The 7,859-nt window shown below is 33.6% G+C and overlaps 1 pseudogene; it reads left to right on the top strand.

Moving 5' to 3' along the window:
• Positions 1–6,022: 6,022 nt before the first annotated feature.
• LOC120135398 lies at positions 6,023–7,588 on the top strand (annotated as a pseudogene).
• Positions 7,589–7,859: the final 271 nt, after the last annotated feature.

Genomic DNA, 7,859 nt, shown 5'->3' with positions numbered 1-7,859 from the left:
GAGGGAGAAAGCTCGAGTTTTACCTTTCTCCAACGACATTCCTTAGATTTTTGAGTGACCGTTCGTCCTCCAAATTCAAAGCTAAGTTTCCTCTATTCTTCTTTTGGTATTTTGGATTTTTTGAATGCTTTGAGTGCTTCTCCCTTTTCTCAATTTTATTTTTTGATGGGTTTTTCTTCGAGAATTAATCCCCTTTTCTTGTTTTAAAGAAAGTTTTATAGTGAAATCGAGTGGATTTATTTATTCTGATATGTGATTCAAAACCCCATAATCGACGGTCCACCTTTGATTTATTTCCCCTTTATACTCGTTTTTTTCCTTTTCTGTTCAGTTTTGTTTTTGCATGTTTCTTTTTGTTTTGTATCTGATTGTGTATGATTTAGGGTTGATATTTTATTTGATTTTACTTCGTTTTCATTTGGGTTTGGTTCAATAATGACTTGTTTTGATTGTGTTAACGTTGATTTATCTCGATTGTTTGTTTTGGAAACAATTCTAAAGAGAATTGATTGGGATAGCTTGGAAGTCGCCTTTGTTCAGTGCGTTTGGTGTTATTTCACCAGCACGTGATCCTCACGCGCCATTATTTGACCATTCAATTACCCTTCGATATCCTCTTATATGATCTGGACTGTTGGATCAAGGGGATCGATCCAACGACTGTGATCGATCCAACGACTGTGGATCGAGGATCAAGGGGATCGATCCAACGACTGTGATCGATCCAACGACTGTGGATCGACTGCACAAATTCTAAGGTTTAAAAACCCTAGCCGATGTGTGCTACGAATAGGGATGGCAAACAGGTACAATTTCGTGGATTCCGCACCGCACCGGCTCCAATTGAGGCGAGGATGGTTATAATTTTAGTAGGTAGTGGGCGGGTGTGGATTTAGAAAGTGGTACCCATTGCGGGTAGTAGGCGGGTAATGGGTTTGACACCTTATCTGCTCGCCCAGCTAAATATCCATTAAATTTTGGATCATTATGAATTTAGGTGTAATTTTAGAGACTAATTTATAAATCCTAATATTGTATAAGATATAAATTGTAATTTAACCAAATATTAGGGATAAGTTTATGCATAAATTTTTTTCTTTCAAACCTCTCGTTACTGTGCCAATCTTTCAAACCTCTGGTCTCCACTCTCCAGCTTAGTCAGGTACTTTTCTTCCCTTTTTACTTGAAATTTAATTTTTGTAAGAGCCATATCCATAGTCATTTCGTTTTAAGCTCATTTGCATTTCGTTTTAAGAGTTTAATTTTTATTTGCTCGTATTGGTTTTTAATTATTTTTTAGATTCATCTCAATGTTTGTTTTAAGCTTAATTTCTTAATGTTCTGTAAATCAGTATCTTGTCACTGAGCACCCATATTTTAGGCCAACAGAGTCATATCGTTGCTTCTCAAACCTCTATTTTTAACGCCACTGAATAGAATTAAGTGTTAAGAGATTCAATGTTTTCCTTGTGCTATATTACTTTCCCCTGTTCTTGTCCCCGAAATTAAATTTATATTTTTTATCTTTTACTACTTGTAAAGTTGTCATTAGAATAATGACATAAAAAATTTATATAGAGTCAAGTAAGCATCTTTTTTTTAGATGTGTCAAGTAAGCTTCTTTAGTTCGCTATAGTAATATCATTTGTTTTTTTTTTTTTTGGTTCTAATCTCTGCCGAAAATCCTATTTTAGGCACCTCCTAAACCATATCTTGAAATGAAACACCAAATTTACTGCTTTTCTTACTGTTAACATATAAATAGAGGAGTAAATGAATGTTATGCCCACATCTTTCACATTTATTTATGATAAGTAAATGCATTGAAGAGAAAACTTTGTAATGATATGGTTGTCTTATCGTTTATGGTTAAAATACTGTAATTTTTTTTGCTCGTTTAAAAATGGCCTATGTTGTATTCTCCTTTCTGGAGAGCTGCTATTTTAAGAGGTCTTAAATCATCTTAGTTTACTTCGACAAAATTTAACTGTTCTCAACTTTTGTTTTAGTTAAATTCGATGATATTTTCTCATGATTTTGTTGGAATAGTTTAGTTCAAAGAAAGCAGATGATATGGAAATATAAATATATAATGTCCTTGAATCATATACGTGTAATTTAATTGCCCTTTCCTATTTTACTAAAAAACATAGTTTTCTTTCTTTTCTAGTCCAATATAGATTTTCTTGTTGGATAACATAGTTATAATTTCTAAAGCAAACTGAAGATTCGGTTACGTGGGTAGTGGGTGTGGGGGATGGATTTGAAAATGTACCCGCGTGGGCGGGTGTGGATTTGAAAATTTTTACCCATCATGGGTGGTGGGCGGGTGGTGGATTGAAAAATATTAAGTAGGTATGGGGATGGGGTATCCGCACCCGACCCGCTCGTTTGTCATCCCTAGCTACGAATCGTTGATCATCTATATGATCCAACGGCCTCGATGAATGTGACACTTTATTTAGAACTAAAACCCTAACTTACATTGTTGGGTCAACCTTTCCTTGTTAGGCCTTTGGTGGACTCTTATTTTGTTGGGTTAATTATTGGACCCCCACTTGAACTTGCATGTTGGATCAAACTTGCTTGCTCAATTGGGCTTTTTACCTTTGTTCTTTTGGATTTTTTTCTTGGACCTTGAATTGGACTAGACCTTTTAATTAGACATGAAAATAATAAAAATAAATAAATAACACAATTATATAATACATATATATTTTTAAAAATATAATATAATATATACTCTATATAAATATATACTATAATATATGTGTGTATTTTCAAACCCTATACAATATGTATACTATATATATATATATTAAAATATAATATAATTTATACTATATATAAATATAATATAATATATATATATATATATATATTAAAATATAATATAATATAATATAATATATACTATATATAAATATAATATATATATATATATATATATATATATATATATATATTAAAAAACTATACATATTTTTAAAAAATAAAATATCTACTATAATATATAATGCATACTATATATATATTTAAAAAAATCACATGTATATTATATAATATTATATATATATATACACTATAATAATATATTATATATAAAGTAATAAAATATTACTAGAATTTGCAATAATACCCCGGATGAAAATAATTGTTTATAATTATAGTTTAAATTGATATAATTCATATATAAGTGTAAATATAACTTAAATGTTATATTTTTAATATATATAAAAATGTCTATAATTGACATTTTATCTTTTCAAACTCATATTTTAACAACAATCCTAAACAATTAAATTTTAAACTGCACTTCTATACAATACTTATAAAAGTTCATTTCTGCATCACTTTTAAAATTCACTTTACGAAGGATATACTAAATTGGCCCTAACTAATTGACAATTGTATTTGCAATGGTCAAACCACAACGTTTTTTCTAAGCATTATCCAATTTGATTAGGATTGTAAATGAGCTAAGTATTATTAATCTTGACTTAAAGAGTTTAAAGTTGAATTCAACTCGACTCAAAGAGTTTAAAGTTGAATTCAACTCGACTCGAAAATTTTCGAACTTAAAATTATCAAGTTTGACTTGAACTTGAAATAAAAAATTAAAGCTCGACTTGAGTTCGAAAAAATTTTAACTCAAAATATTCTCATATTTAGCTCGATTGAAACTCAAACTTAAGCCTAAACATTATATATGTATATGAAATTCTTATATTACATTTTAAAAAAAATAACATATAAATGTTAATATTATAATAATTTAATCTAAAATAATAAAAAATAATATTTTATATTATTAGTTGCCGGTGAGTTTTTTGAGTCGGGTGACAGTAGTTCACTTCGTCTTATCAAAAACTTGAGTCAAGTTCGAGCTCGAGTCGAGTCCATTCAAATCGAGTGCCGATCGAGTTTTAACTCAATCAAACTCAGACAACTACGATTTATCTCGTCTCATTTACATTCCTAAGTTTGATAATTAAAAAATAAAACATGAATTGAGTCTATTAATATAAAAATTGTCTATTAGATACAGTGGTTTGGTGGAGGAAAAAACAAAAAAAGATAGCCAGTTCCTCGTCCTGCTGCAGTAATTTCACTATTTCAATTCTCCATTACAATCATCAAACTCCTGGCCGCATGTTCCTTCTTTTTTCCCAGGTTGAAACAGAGAGCTAAGAAATTTAATGATTACCAGAAAAAGTTTGGTGAAATCAATAATTGTTCTGTTTTCCACATGACAAGGACATATGTTGTATATAAATTGTTGATGCCATCACACGCTGAATTTACAAAATATAGATATTGGAACTCAACTTGCTTTAGAATATATGCTTTGATAATAGATTATGGAGCTTAGGCAAAAGGGCAGAGCAAGGTGTTAAAAAATGTCGTTTTCAGTAATAACCCAAATTCATTCCCTTCTTTTAAGGGTCAAAACGCTGAGTTCCAAAGGCCGAGGCAGTGAGTTCACCACTGGTTTAAACCGCTCAGCCGGCAGAGCAGTGGGACTGGTTGGTTCCTCTTTGACTGGTCAAGCCCATTCCAGTCAATCTAGCTTTGACATTTGTTACCATTAAAGAAAATTCATTTAACAAATGAACTAGGGATTAGTGTGGTTCCAAGTTCCATGTTCCGCCAGTTACATAGAGGCTAATTTGGACAAAGCAAACGACACCATTGATCTTCCCAAAATCGAAACTTTTGCTCGTTTGATGCATATTTTGTATATATTGATCAAACCACCGGTTGAGAAAAACAGAAAGTAAATAACTTTTTATAATTCGTGATGATTAAGGTGAGGGATGGTTTTTTATTTTATTTTATTTTATTTCAATAAATTTTAAGATCTTAACTCAAAGCGAGAGATCACATGAAATGAGATAGGAGAGAATATCCCCACCAAATAAAACTCACTCAAATCAGCTTTCAAAATAAAAACCGGAAACCGGAAACAGAACCAGTCACCCTTGTGTTTGTTTTTTCATCTGAATATAAATATGTATACAATCCCATCCCATCATCCTTAATCATCAATTATGCGCCTGTTTTCAGCTTCCTTAAAGCTTTAACTTTGCTGGGTACTTCTTTGTTTTTCTTATCATCCAGGGGAATGAGCGAGCAAATGAAGACATAAGGGGACCCTAATGCTTAATTTATGGTGGGCAGCGACGGTCGCTTTCAATGATGTTTATGTGGGTTGTGGTGGTTATTTCAGTGACCCAATCTAATGACCCATACCCTGTCTCACTCGCACACACTTGATTACTAGCTAGCTAGAGAAAAAGGGATCTTATTCTTTGATCAGAAGAAGAAAGCATCCCAAGCTTTCTGCATAGGTGCTTGGGCTGAAAGGGAAAGTTGCAGATCTCATTCATAATTTGATATGAAGAGATCTTTCAATGTAAGTTTATTCGATCATTGCTTTTGCTTTTGACTTTCTGTTTTCATGTTTCTAAGTTTTTACTTCTTTCTCCTGGAATGCTTTAAATTTGTGTTTTCTTTCTCTGCTACTACGCTTAGTTTTTGAACAAGTTTACTGTTAGGATCTATATGAGCAAATAGTTCTTAATTTTTAGCTTCTCTGAGTGTGGGAAATTGGTAGTAATTGTGAGTAAATGCATCTCCTTCCGTTATAGATTAGATCCGGCTCTCTTTGCATAACTTGTTTTGTCCATGAATCAGTGAGTAACTTATTTCAGGCTTACTTTGATTCACATTGTTGTTAATTTTCCTTTAGTTTCTGTTATTTCAACTCTCAGTTTGTTCAATGGTCATATACTTACCAAATTACTTGATTGATTTATTGTCAAATCATGATCAATCTGGAATAACTAAAGAAAAATGGGGAAAGGAAACATTTTAAACTATGATCATTCATGTTAAAGTCTAAAACAATTTCTTTTCAGATGGTGAATGTACTTTTGGTAGTTACATTTTTAGTCATATTACATGGGCTGTCAAGGGCAGCTCACATTGCAAACAGACAGAACCCTGGGAGATTCATCCTCACAGTGTTGCTATTACCGAATTCAGGGCTGTTGGAGATGGTGTCACTCTCAATACGAAAGCCTTTCAGAATGCCATCCTCTACCTCAATTCCTTTGCTGACAAAGGTGGGGCCAAGCCTTTTGTCCCAGCTGGCCGGTGGTTGACAGGAAGCTTTGATCTCATCAGTCACCTGACATTGTGGTTAGATAAGGATGCAGTAATTCTTGGATCAAAGGTAAATCTTTAGCGTACTTCAAAACAGCATTAACCCATATATGTTGAAAGAACATTGCAACTTAGTTACATAGTCTTTCCTGTGGTCCATTCTGACCTAGAAATTTGGTAGTAATAGTATTCCAGATTTAACCTGTTGTTTTCAGTGATATAAAGTCATGTTTTATTGTTTCAGAATCCTGATGATTGGCCAGTTGTTGATCCTCTCCCTTCTTATGGCCGAGGTAGGGAGTTACCTGGAGCAAGACATCGAAGCCTCATATAAGGTTACAATTTGACCGATGTGATCATAACAGGTTAAGTAGCATCCTATGGAAAATCATCTTCCTTTAGCATTTTATTTTTATCCTTGATCCCAATGCTTTCCCATGCAGGTGACAACGGAACTATCGATGGCCAAGGCAGTGTTTGGTGGAACTGGTTTCAAAGTAAAACTCTGAACTATACTCGGCCCCATCTGGTTGAGTTGATTACTCAACTGGGGTTGTAATCTCAAACTTGAATTTCTTGAATTCTCCATTTTGGACAATCCATCCAGTATATTGCAGGTTAGTGGTCCTCGTTAATTAGTATTAGCATGCTCTTCAAATCTTGCAATAAAGTTGTGACTTTAAATTTTCTCTATGCACAGCCATGTCACAGTCTGGAATGTCACAATTCTGGCTCCTCTGGATTCACCGAACACGGATGGGATTGATCCAGGTGAATTCTTTATGCTAACCTGGAAATTCTGTTCGAATTATCAAAGTCTTGAACCATTCACAACACTTCTAATATGGTTGAATACATACAGATTCTTCTGATGATGTGTGCATTGAAGACTGTTATATTAGCACCGGGGATGATCTAATTTCCATCAAAAGTGGGTGGGATGAGTACGGCATTTCATATGCTCGCCCCAGCACAAATATTATCATCCACCGGCTCACTGGCCACAATCGAAACGGCTTTGGGATTGCAATTGGGAGTGAGATGTCCGGAGGTGTTTCTGAAATTCATGCAGAAAACCTCTATTTTTTCAATACAAGCACGGCTATCATAATAAAGACTGCTCCTGGAAGGGGTGGTTATGTAAGAAATATCTATATATCAGATGTTACCTTGGCTGATGTAGCCACAACTATAAGGTTCAATAGTAATTTTTTCGAGCATCCAGATGATTTTTACGATCCAAATGCTCTCCATGTAATAGAAAGGATCACTGTTAAAGATGTCAGTGGAGATAGCATGAAAGTGTTAGAGTCGGAGGAGAAGAGGAAGAACGGAGAAACGAGAAGATTTGGGATTAGAAGAACGAGGGAATAATATGTTTGACTTATCTGATGGGTTGGAGCAGATCAAAGGAGCAGTGGGCGAGAGGGAGAGGCCCAATCCAGACGACCCAATACCTGCAACAGAAATAGAAGGATAAGAATCAGTTTGTTATCATTATGTTATTATAGAATGCCAGCTGTCTTTTTTAGATTCTCTGTACCAGCTTGTAACTAAATAATACCTGCTGTGTAATCACATTTCTTTCTTATGCAATGAATGATGAATTCCTTTTCTACAATCTCTCTTCTCAAAATTATTTTCTCATGTCTACTCTTTTCTCTTAAACCATAACAATTGGTAATCAGAGT

Source organism: Hibiscus syriacus, unplaced genomic scaffold (assembly GCF_006381635.1).
Source record: "Hibiscus syriacus cultivar Baekdansim isolate YM2019G1 unplaced genomic scaffold, ASM638163v2 tig00110607_pilon, whole genome shotgun sequence".
In the NCBI taxonomy this organism is placed as follows: Eukaryota; Viridiplantae; Streptophyta; class Magnoliopsida; order Malvales; family Malvaceae; genus Hibiscus; species Hibiscus syriacus.
The sequence above is the reverse complement of the archived record's forward strand: the minus strand, read 5'-3'. Positions and strand labels throughout refer to the sequence as shown.